Genomic DNA, 12240 nt, shown 5'->3' with positions numbered 1-12240 from the left:
ACAGCGTATCACTTTCTCTGGAAGTGTTACGGCAACACGGCTGGATTCTAAATATTCCAAAGTCGCAGTTGGTTCCTACGACTCGTTTGCCTTTCCTGGGCATGATTCTGGACACAGACCAGAAAAGGGTTGATCTCCCGATAGAGAAAGCTCAGGAACTCATGACCCTGGTCAGGAACCTATTAAAACCAAAACAGGTGTCAGTGCATCACTGCACTCGAGTCCTGGGAAAGATGGTGGCATCATACGAGGCCATTCCCTTCGGCAGGTTCCATGCGAGGACCTTTCAATGGAACTTACTGGACAAGTGGTCCGGATCACATCTTCAGATGCATCGGTTAATCACCCTATCCCCCAGGGCCAGGGTGTCACTCTTGTGGTGGCTGCAGAGTGCTCACCTTCTCGAGGGCCGCAGATTCGGCATTCAGGACTGGGTCCTGGTGACCACGGACGCAAGCCTCCGAGGTTGGGGAGCAGTCACACAGGGAAGAAATTTCCAAGGTCTGTGGTCAAGTCAAGAGACTTGCCTTCACATCAACATCCTGGAACTAAGGGCCATATACAACGCCCTGCGTCAAGCAGAGAACTTGCTTCGCGACCAACTGGTTCTGATTCGGTCAGACAACATCACTGCAGTGGCTCATGTAAACCGACAAGGCGGCACAAGGAGCAGAGTGGCAATGGCGGAAGCCACCAGAATTCTTCGCTGGGCGGAGAATCACGTAAGCGCACTGTCAGCAGTGTTCATCCCGGGAGTGGACAACTGGGAAGCAGACTTCCTCAGCAGACACGACCTCCACCCGGGAGAGTGGGGACTTCATCAGGAAGTCTTCGCACAGATTACAAGTCGGTGGGAACTGCCACAGGTGGACATGATGGCATCCCGCCTCAACAAAAAGCTACAGAGGTACTGCGCCAGGTCAAGAGACCCTCAGGCAGTAGCTGTGGACGCCCTGGTGACACCGTGGGTGTTCCAGTCGGTCTATGTATTTCCTCCTCTTCCTCTCATACCCAAGGTGCTGAGGATAATAAGAAAAAGAGGAGTGAGAACAATCCTCATTGTTCCAGATTGGCCACGAAGGACTTGGTATCCAGATCTGCAAGAAATGCTCACAGAGGACCCGTGGCCTCTTCCACTAAGACAGGACCTGTTGCAACAGCGGCCCTGTCTGTTCCAAGACTTACCGCGGCTGCTTTTGACGGCATGGCGGTTGATCGCCGGATCCTAGCAGAGAAGGGCATTCCGGATGAGGTCATTACTACGCTGATAAAGGCTAGGAAGGACTTGACAGCTAAACATTATCACCGTATATGGCAAAAATATGTTTCTTGGTGTGAGGCCAGGAATGCTCCTACGGAGGAATTCCAGCTGGGCCGTTTCCTTCACTTCCTACAGTCCGGAGTGAATTTGGGCCTGAAATTAGGCTCCATTAAGGTCCAGATTTCGGCCCTATCCATTTTCTTTCAAAAGGAGTTGGCTTCTCTACCAGAAGTTTAGACGTTTGTAAAGGGAGTGCTGCATATTCAGCCTCCTTTTGTGCCTCTAGTGGCACCTTGGGATCTTAACGTGGTGTTAAGTTTCCTGAAATCCCACTGGTTTGAACCACTTAAAACGGTGGAGTTGAAATATCTCACGTGGAAGGTGGTCATGCTATTAGCCTTGGCTTCGGCTAGGCGTGTGTCAGAGTTGGCGGCTTTGTCACATAAAAGCCCCTATCTGGTTTTCCATATGGATAGAGCAGAATTGCGGACCCGTCCACAATTTCTGCCGAAAGTGGTTTCATCTTTTCATATGAACCAACCTATTGTGGTGCCTGTGGCTACTCGTGACTTGGAGGATTCTGAGTTGCTTGATGTGGTCAGGGCTTTGAAGGTTTATGTAGCCAGAACGGCTAGGGTCAGGAAAAGTCGTTGTTTATCCTGTATGCATCCAACAAGCTTGGTGCTCCTGCTTCAAAGCAAACTATTGCTCGCTGGATCTGTAACACGATTCAGCAGGCTCATTCTGCGGCTGGATTGCCGCTGCCAAAATCAGTTAAGGTCCATTCCACTAGGAAGGTGGGCTCTTCTTGGGCGGCTGTCCGAGGGGTCTCGGCATTACAACTTTGCCGAGCGGCTACTTGGTCAGGTTCAAACACTTTTGCAAAGTTCTACAAGTTTGATACCCTGGCTGAGGAGGACCTCTTGTTTGCTCAATCGGTGCTGCAGAGTCATCCGCACTCTCCCGCCCGTTTGGGAGCTTTGGTATAATCCCCATGGTCCTTACAGAGTCCCCAGCATCCACTAGGACGTTAGAGAAAATAAGATTTTACTTACCGGTAAATCTATTTCTCGTAGTCCGTAGTGGATGCTGGGCGCCCGTCCCAAGTGCGGACTTCTTCTGCAATACTTGTATATAGTTATTGCTTCAATAAGGGTTAAGTGATGGTTGCATCAGGGTTTGACCTGATGCTCGGTTATTTGTCATACTGTTAACTGGTTGTTATCACATGTTATACGGTGTGATTGGTGTGGCTGGTATGAATCTTGCCCTGGATTACCAAAATCCTTTCCTTGTACTATCAGCTCTTCTGGGCACAGTTTCTCTAACTGAGGTCTGGAGGAGGGGCATAGAGGGAGGAGCCAGTGCACACCAGAACCTAAATTCTTTCTTAAAGTGCCCATGTCTCCTGCGGAGCCCGTCTATCCCCATGGTCCTTACGGAGTCCCCAGCATCCACTACGGACTACGAGAAATAGATTTACCGGTAAGTAAAATCTTATTTTCTGTGACATCCGCTGCTACTTCCGTGTGTACTACGGACTCATTACCTTATTATATAGAACTTTCGGTGACATCCGCTGCTACTTCCGTGTGTACTTTACGGACTCATTACCTTATTATATAGAACTTTCGGTGACGTCCGTCGCTGCTACTTCCGATTCTTCGGTTGTTTTTTGTCAGCCAAAATCAAAAGGCCGGGTCTCCTGAGGACGACAAAACATTAATTTGGTTTCCCTTTGCAATGAGTCCATCCCTACATGAGTCCGTAAAGTACACAGGTACCGAATGTATAGTATGTATGGGATAACCTTGTTTAATGAAACTTGTATAAGAGTAATTGTACATAGGAGAGAAATGCGCGGCGTGAAGCGTACTATTCTGAGTGATCCGAGACACAGGAGTTACCCAACCTCCCTGATTCTCCCAGGCTTGAAACGTTTTCTCTGTATGATTATATATAACATTCAGAATCTTGTAACATTGCTTGTTAAATTTTATTGCCACATACAAACACAGTCACATTGTAATTACTATATAGTATATACAGTACTTTTGTTAGATACTTGCTTGTTATAATACACTGTACATTGTCTTGCATGCAGATTGAATCAGGCTGTGCACTGCAGGTCTAGAATAACAGAGGTCATTATCAAGCTTGCAACCCTCCAGGAGGAAATCTTACCACCTGGGAAGGTTCCTGGAAAGTAGGGACTGCTGTCAAGTATATAACAAACAGGAGGACTTGGCAAAACCACCAGAATCTCTATGGTCTGTGAGTAGCACGTTTACCTATGTGTGGAATGCGAGATGGATTGATCCCACGCTGACGGTGACAAAGTGCTGGATCAGATGGGGACGGCTAAACTCGTTCCAGTGATACTTTTGACAACCTCTTTTGTATAATTTATTATTCTGGGCAAATATTTGGTTGGTCTCCGTCCTGCTCGCATAAAGGTTCACTCTGTGGTTCTTTTGATCATACAATGCAGAAGGACTGAACAATGGCCCTTATTCCGAGTTGTTCGCTCGCAAGCTGCTTTTAGCAGCTTTGCACACACGCTAAGCAGCCGCCTACTGGGAGTGAATCTTAGCTTATCAAAATTGCGAACGAAAGATTCGCAATATTGCGAAAAGACTTCTCTGTGCAGTTTCTGAGTAGCTCGAGACTTACTCTTCCAGTGCGATCAGTTCAGTGCTTGTCGTTCCTGGTTTGACGTCACAAACACACCCAGCGTTCGCCCAGACACTCCTCCTTTTCTCCAGCCACTCCCACGTTTTTCCCAGAAACAGCGTTTTTTCAAACACTCCCATAAAACGGCCTGTTTCCCCCAGAAACACCCACTTCCTGTCAATCACATTTCGATCACCAGAACGAAGAAAAAACCTCGTAATGCCGTGAGTAAAATACCTAACTGCATAGCAAATTTACTTGGCGCAGTCGCAGTGCGAACATTGCGCATGCGCAGTTAGCGGAAAATTGCTGCGATGCGAAGAAAATTACCGAGCGAACAACTCGGAATGACCACCAATATCCAGCAGAATTTAACGATATTTCTCTTACGTCCTAGAGGATGCTGGGGACTCCGTAAGGACCATGGGGGTATAGAAGGGCTCCGCAGGAGACATGGGCACTCTAAACACTTTAGATGGGTGTGCACTGGCTCCTCCCTCTATGCCCCTCCTCCAGACCTCAGTTAGATCCTGTGCCCAGTGGAGACTGGGTGCACTGCAGTCTGCAGGGGAGCTCTACTGAGTTTCTCTGAAAAAGAATTTTGTTAGATTTTTTATTTTCAGGGAGCACTGCTGGCAACAGGCTCCCTGCATCGTGGAACTGAGGGGAGAGAAGCAGACCTACTTAAATGATAGGCTCTGCTTCTTAGGCTACTGGACACCATTAGCTCCAGAGGGTCGGAACACAGGTCTCACCCTCGTTGTTCGCCCCGGAGCCGCGCCGCCATCCTCCTCACAGAGCCGGGTGAGTATAAGAAGAAAGAAGACTTCAAAGGCGGCAGAAGACTTCTGATCTTCACTGAGGTACCGCGCAGCCATAGCTCCCACACATTCACACACTGACGGCACTGTAAGGGTGCAGGGTGCAGGGGGGGTGGGGGGGGTGGCGCCCTGGGCAGCAAAATTAACCTCTAGGGACACTGGCATAGATAGATATATACTGCAGAGACAGTATATTACACAAACCCCCGCCAGTATAAAGATTTGAGCGGGACCGAAGCCCGCTGTTGAGGGGGCGGGGCTTGATCCTCCAGCACTAACCAGCGCCATTTTCTCCACAGCACGCTGCAGAGAAGCTGCTCCCCGGACTCTCCCCTGCTGAACACAAGTACAGATGGCACAAAAGGGGGGGGGGGGGGGGGGCACATTTATTTGGTGTAGTGAGTGTATTATTATATATATATATATATATATATATATATATATATATATATAAAAGCGCTTTACTGACTGGGTTTATATTCCAGTGTCCGGTGGTGCTGGGTGTGTGCTGGCATACTCTCTCTCTGTCTCTCCAAAGGGCCTTTTGGGGGACTGTCTCCATATAGATATATATCCCTGATTGTGTGGGGGTGCCGGTACGTGTGTGTCGGCATGTCTGAAGCGGAAGGCTCATCTAAGGAGGAGGTAGAGCAGATGATTGTGGTGTCTCCGTCGGCTACGCCGACACCTGATTGGTTGGATATGTGGAATGTTTTAAATGCAAATGTGTCTTTATTACATAAGAGATTGGACAAAGCAGAGTCCAGGGAAGTAACAGGGAGTCAATCCATGGCTTTGGCTGTGTCACAGGGCCCTTCAGGGTCTCAGAAACGTCCCCTGCCCCACGTAGCAGACACTGATACCGACACGGATTCTGACTCCAGTGTCGACTACGATGATGCGAGGTTACACCCAAGGGTGGCCAAAAGTATTCATTATATGATTATTGCTATAAAAGATGTTTTGCATATCACAGATGACCCCTCTGTCCCTGACACGAGGGTATGCATGTTTAAGGAAAAGAAACCTGAGGTAACCTTTCCCCCATCTCATGAGCTGAACGAGTTATTTGAAAAGGCTTGGGAGACTCCAGACAAAAAACTGCAGATTCCCAAGAGAATTCTTATGGCGTACCCTTTCCCCGCGCAGGACAGGGTACGGTGGGAATCCTCGCCGAGGGTGGACAAGGCTTTAACGCGCTTGTCCAAAAAGGTGGCGCTACCATCTCCAGACACGGCAGCCCTCAAGAATCCTGCTGATCACAGACAGGAAACTACCTTAAAATCAATTTATACACATACGGGTGCCTTGCTCAGACCGGCGGTAGCGTCGGCATGGGTATGTAGCGCAGTAGCAGCGTGGGCAGATATCTTGTCATCTGACATTGACACCCTAGATAGGGATACCATTTTATTGACCTTGGGTCACATTAAAGACGCAACCTTATATATGAGAGACGCTGCGAGAGACATTGGGCTGTTAGGTTCAAGAGCCAACGCCATGGCTGTTTCTGCTAGGCGAGCTCTGTGGACCCGCCAATGGACGGGGGATGCCGATTCAAAGAGACATATGGAAGTTTTACCTTACAAGGGTGAGGTCTTATTTGGGGAGAGTCTCGAGGACCTGGTTTCCACGGCTACCGCGGGTAAATCTTCTTTTTTGCCTTATGTTCCCCCACAGCAAAAGAAAACACCACAATATCAGATGCAGTCCTTTCGGTCGCATAAGTCCAGAAGAGGTCGGGGCTCTTCCTTCCTCTCCAGAGGTAAGGGTAGAGGGAAAAGAATGCCTGCGACGGCTAGTTCCCAGGAGCAGAAGTCCTCCCCGGCTTCTACTAAATCCACCGCATGACGCTGGGGCTCCGCTGAGGGAGTTCGCGCCGGTGGGGGCACGTCTTCGACTCTTCAGCCAGGTCTGGGTTCTGTCAGACGTGGATCCTTGGGCGATGGAAATTATATCCCAAGGCTACAAACTAGAATTCGAAGAGGTGCCCCCTCGCCGATTTTTCAAGTCGGCTTTGCCAGCTTCTCCCCCAGAGAGGGAAATAGTTTTAGCTGCAATTCAAAAGCTGTATCAACAGCAAGTGATTATCAGGGTTCCCCTAGTCCAACAGGGGAAAGGGTACTATTCAACCCTGTTTGTGGGCCCGAAACCGGATGGCTCGGTCAGACCCATTCTGAATCTAAAATCCCTAAACCTGTACTTAAAAAAGTTCAAATTCAAGATGGAATCGCTCCGGGCAGTGATCTCCAGCCTGGAAGGGGGGGATTTTATGGTGTTTCTAGACATAAAGGATGCATACCTTCATGTCCCCATATATCCTCCTCATCAGGCGTACCTGAGATTCGCTGTACAGGACTGTCATTACCAGTTTCAGACGTTGCCGTTTGGGCTTTCCACGGCCCCGAGGATTTTCACCAAGGTAATGGCGGAAATGATGGTGCTCCTGCGCAGGCAGGGAGTCACAATTATCCCGTACTTGGACGATCTCCTGATAAAAGCAAGATCAAGAGATCAATTGATGAAAAGCGTGTCGCTCTTCTTGAGGGTGCTGCAGCAGCACGGCTGGATTCTAAATCTACCAAAGTCACAGTTGATGCCAACGACTCGGCTATCTTTCTTAGGAATGATTCTGGACACGGAACAGAAGAGGGTTTTTCTCCCAGTGGAAAAAGCCCAGGAAATCCAGAACATGGTCAGAGACCTGCTAAAACCAAAAAGAGTGTCAGTCCATCAATGCACTCGAGTACTGGGAAAAATGGTGGCGGCCTACGAGGCCATCACCTTCGGCAGGTTCCATGCGAGGACATTTCAGTGGGACCTTCTGGACAAGTGGTCGGGGTCCCATCTACAAATACATCAAAAATTAAGCCTGTCCCCCAGGGCCAGGGTGTCGCTCCTGTGGTGGCTGCAGAGTGCTCACCTTCTCGAGGGTCGCAGGTTCGGTATTCAAGACTGGGTTCTGGTGACCACGGATGCGAGCCTCCGAGGATGGGGAGCAGTCACACAAGGAAGAAATTTTCAGGGACTATGGTCAAGCCAGGAGGCTTGTCTACACATCAACGTACTGGAATTGAGGGCCATCTACAACGGCCTACGACAAGCGGAGAATCTTCTTCGCGACCTACCGGTTCTGATTCAATCGGACAACGTCACAGCCGTGGCTCATGTAAACCGCCAAGGCAGGACAAGGAGCAGAGTGGCAATGGCGGAAGCCACCAGGATTCTTCGCTGGGTGGAAAATCACATAAGCGCTCTGTCAGCTGTCTTCATTCCGGGAGTGGACAACTGGGAAGCAGACTTCCTCAGCAGACACGATCTCCATCCAGGAGAGTGGGGACTTCATCAAGAAGTTTTTGCAGAGGTAACAAGTCATTGGGGACTTCCTCAAATAGACATGATGGCGTCACGCCTCAACAAGAAGCTTCGGAGGTATTGTGCCAGGTCAAGGGACCCTCAGGCAGTGGCAGTGGACGCCCTGGTAACCCCATGGGTGTTTCAGTCGGTCTATGTGTTCCCTCCTCTTCCGCTCATCTCAAAAATATTGAGAATCATAAGACGAAAAAGAGTGCAGACAATACTCATTGTTTCAGATTGGCCTCGAAGGGCCTGGTATTCAGATCTTCAGGAAATGCTCACAGAAGATCCGTGCCCTCTTCCTCTCAGGGAGGACCTGTTGCAGCAGGGGCCCGGCGTGTTCCAAGACTTACCGCGGTTACGTTTGACGCCATGGCGGTTGAACACCACATCCTAGCTGGGAAAGGTATTCCGGAGGAAGTCATCCCTACTCTGATAAAGGCTAGGAAGGAGGTGACGGCGAAACATTATCACCGTATCTGGAGGAAGTATGTCTCTTGGTGTGAAGCCAAGATTGCTCCTACGGAAGATTTCCATCTGGGCCGTTTTCTCCACTTTCTACAGACAGGAGTGGATATGGGCCTAAAGTTAGGCTCCATTAAGGTACAGATTTCGGCCCTATCAATTTTCTTTCAGAAGGAATTGGCTTCTCTCCCAGAAGTCCAGACTTTTGTAAAGGGAGTGCTGCACATCCAGCCTCCTTTTGTGCCCCCAGTGGCACCATGGGACCTTAACGTGGTGTTACAGTTCCTAAATTCTCACTGGTTTGAGCCTCTTCAAACGGTTGAATTAAAATTTCTCACTTGGAAGGTGGTCATGTGGTTGGCCTTGGCATCTGCAAGGCGTGTGTCCGAATTGGCGGCTTTATCTCACAAAAGCCCCTATCTGATTTTCCATGTGGATAGAGCAGAGTTGAGGACTCGTCCTCAATTTTTGCCTAAGGTGGTTTCATCGTTTCATATGAACCAACCTATTGTGGTACCTGTGGCTACGGGTGACTTGGAGTAGTCAGGGCCTTAAAAATTTATGTAGGCAGGACGGCTCGGGTTAGGAAAACAGAGGCACTGTTTGTCCTGTATGCAGCCAACAAGGTTGGCGCTCCTGCTTCTAAGCAGACTATTGCTCGCTGGATCTGTAACACGATTCAGCAGGCTCATTCTACGGCTGGATTGCCGTTTCCAAATTCGGTAAAGGCCCATTCCACTAGGAAGGTGGGCTCTTCTTGGGCGGCTGCCCGAGGCGTCTCGCCATTACAGCTTTGCCGAGCGGCGACTTGGTCGGGTTCAAACACTTTTGCAAAATTCTACAAGTTTGATACCCTGGCTGATGAGGACCTCGTGTATGCTCAATCGGTGCTGCAGAGTCATCCGCACTCTCCCGCCAGGTCTGGAGCTTTGGTATAATCCCCATGGTCCTTACAGATTCCCCAGCATCCTCTAGGATGTAAGAGAAAATAAGATTTTAAACCTACCGGTAAATCTTTTTCTCCTAGTCCGTAGAGGATGCTGGGCGCCCGTCCCAGTGCGGACATATTTCTGCAAGGCTTGTATATAGTTATTGCTTACATAAGGGTTATGTTACAGTTAAGATTAGTCTTTGGCTGATGCTGTTTTGTTCATACTGTTAACTGGTTGCGTATATTCCATGTTATACGGTGTGGATGGTGCGGGCTGGTATGAATCTTGCCCTTAGATTAACAAAAATCCTTTCCTCGTACTGTCCGTCTCCTCTGGGCACAGTTCTTTAACTGAGGTCTGGAGGAGGGGCATAGAGGGAGGAGCCAGTGCACACCCATACTAAAGTCTTTAGAGTGCCCATGTCTCCTGCGGAGCCCCTCTATACCCCCATGGTCCTTACGGAGTCCCCAGCATCCTCTACGGCCTAGGATAAAAAGATAGGTTTAAAATCTTATTTTCAGTAAATTGTGAGTTTTGTGGGTTTTTCTACTTTTCCTGAAAGCATAGGAGAAAATACATCGGTCAGCTGGTGAAGCTGGGGCAAGATTCCATTTAACAATTCAGACATGCCACAGTCACAAATACGGGGGCTAGTGGAGATTTATCAAAGCTTGGCGAGAGATAAAGTACTAACAATCAGCTCCTGTCAATTTTTTCAAACCACCTTAACTGTATCTCTCTTCAATCTTTGCTTTGTTTTCGCACAGCAGCGTTCAGGTCTGAACTGCTGCCAGACAGCGGACGGCTGTCTTAGCCCTGCGATCGCCTCTGCCTGATTAACAGGCAGAAGCGGTCGCTGGGTGGGAGGGGGCGGGCTGGTGGCATTTGGCCGCCGTTTAGGGGGCACAGTCCGGGCAAGGCAGGCGTGCTCAGACCGTTAACGGGGGCCGGGCCGTGGTGCCTGCATGTCATCACACACAGCCGCTGTGTCTGCGCTGGCAGGTAGCTACTCCTACAGTACAAAAGCATCGCCGCTGTCCGATGCTTTTGTACTTGTGCAGGAGGGTAGAGCCTGACATGCGGGGCGGACTAGCCCTGTGCTGGGCGCCCCCTTCGCATGTCTACAATCAGGTCTGAATTAGGCCGTATACCCAACCGGTGTCGCTACTTGCATTTCTTCCAGAGGAATATTGTCAACAGTATCCACGGAGTCTTCAGTGAAAGACTTTACCTCGTCATGCTTTAATAATTTGTGGATGAGCAGATCATTTACAGAATAAGAGTGGGTACACACTAGTACAGTATCGGAACTATTTGTCGCATTGGAACATCAGATCGTCTACATCATCCAGTGTGTACCCTCCATTGTGTGTGCCTGCGGATGACATACAAGCTCACTTGACCGTGCTGCATGCTCACTCGCACGTATGGTGCGTGCGGCAATGCATATTAATGAAGTATAAACACCCATCCCTGATGGTCAGTGCTATGCTAGGGGATTTAGAGCCACGGTACAATATTAGGCAGGATAAGCCTGGTCCTCCAACTCATTGCTTAGAAATCTTTGACCGGGGAAATTCCATTATTCCTATACATATCACCACTTGGTTGGCCCCAGGGTCGGACTGGCCCACAGGGGTACCAGGGAAACCACCGGTAGGCCCCACTGCCCGAGGGCCCACTCCTTCCTCTAGGGATCAGGTTCCAGACTGTGTACTTGTATTATACATGGTAGATATGTTGCATTACACTGCACAAGACTATTGTGCATTTCAAGCCTCTGTGGAGGCTGGCCACACCCCCTTTGTAGGCTGGCCACACCCCTAAGTATGGGCCCCTATCACTGCATTCCCCCGGTGGGCCCTTCATACCCCAGTCCGACACTGGTTGGCCCTAAGTGCTAATATATTTCTTATTTCCGTGCCTGTGACATGGAGCTTCATCTTGTAGTAATGTAGAAACTGCGCCTACTCATTTATCAAATACACATCTGGGGCTACAGGGGCGGCCCTCTAACCATCATAAGGGCCACAGATAACCCTCAGGGGCAGAATCAGTAAGCACAAGGAGCCACCGAAACGGCTTTGCACTATGGTGGTCATTCCGAGTTGTTCGCTCGCTAGCTGCTTTTAGCAGCATTGCACACGCTAGGCCGCCGCCCTCTGGGAGTGTATCTTAGCTTAGCAGAATAGCGAACGAAAGATTAGCAGAACTGCTACTAAATAATTCTTTGCAGTTTCTGAGTAGCTCCAGACCTACTCCTAGACTGCGATCACCTCAGTCCGTTTAGTTCCTGGTTTGACGTCACAAACACGCCCTGCGTTCGGCCAGCCACTCCCCCGTTTCCCCAGCCACTCCTGCGTTTTTTCCAGGCACGTCTGCGTTTTTTAGCACACTCCCTGAAAACGGCCAGTTTCCGCCCAGAAACACCCACATCTTGTCAATCACACTACGATCACTCGAGCGATGAAGAAACGTCGCTCGAGCTTGTGTAAATCTACAAAGTTTTGTGTGAAAGTACTTAGCGCATGCGCATTTTTGCCGTTTTTTTTACTTAATCGCTGCACTGCGAAAATTGGCAGCGAGCGAACAACTCGGAATGACCACCTATGTGTCTCTCGAGCTAGTTCCCATTGCAGCCAAGGGAGGTGCGAGCAGAAATGATGCTGCTGTATTTGCGCTTATAACTCGCCTGTTATTGACTCTGCCCCTTAAGCCCCATGATAATATA

Source organism: Pseudophryne corroboree, chromosome 1 (assembly GCF_028390025.1).
Source record: "Pseudophryne corroboree isolate aPseCor3 chromosome 1, aPseCor3.hap2, whole genome shotgun sequence".
Classification (NCBI taxonomy): domain Eukaryota; kingdom Metazoa; phylum Chordata; class Amphibia; order Anura; family Myobatrachidae; genus Pseudophryne; species Pseudophryne corroboree.
The sequence above is the reverse complement of the archived record's forward strand: the minus strand, read 5'-3'. Positions refer to the sequence as shown.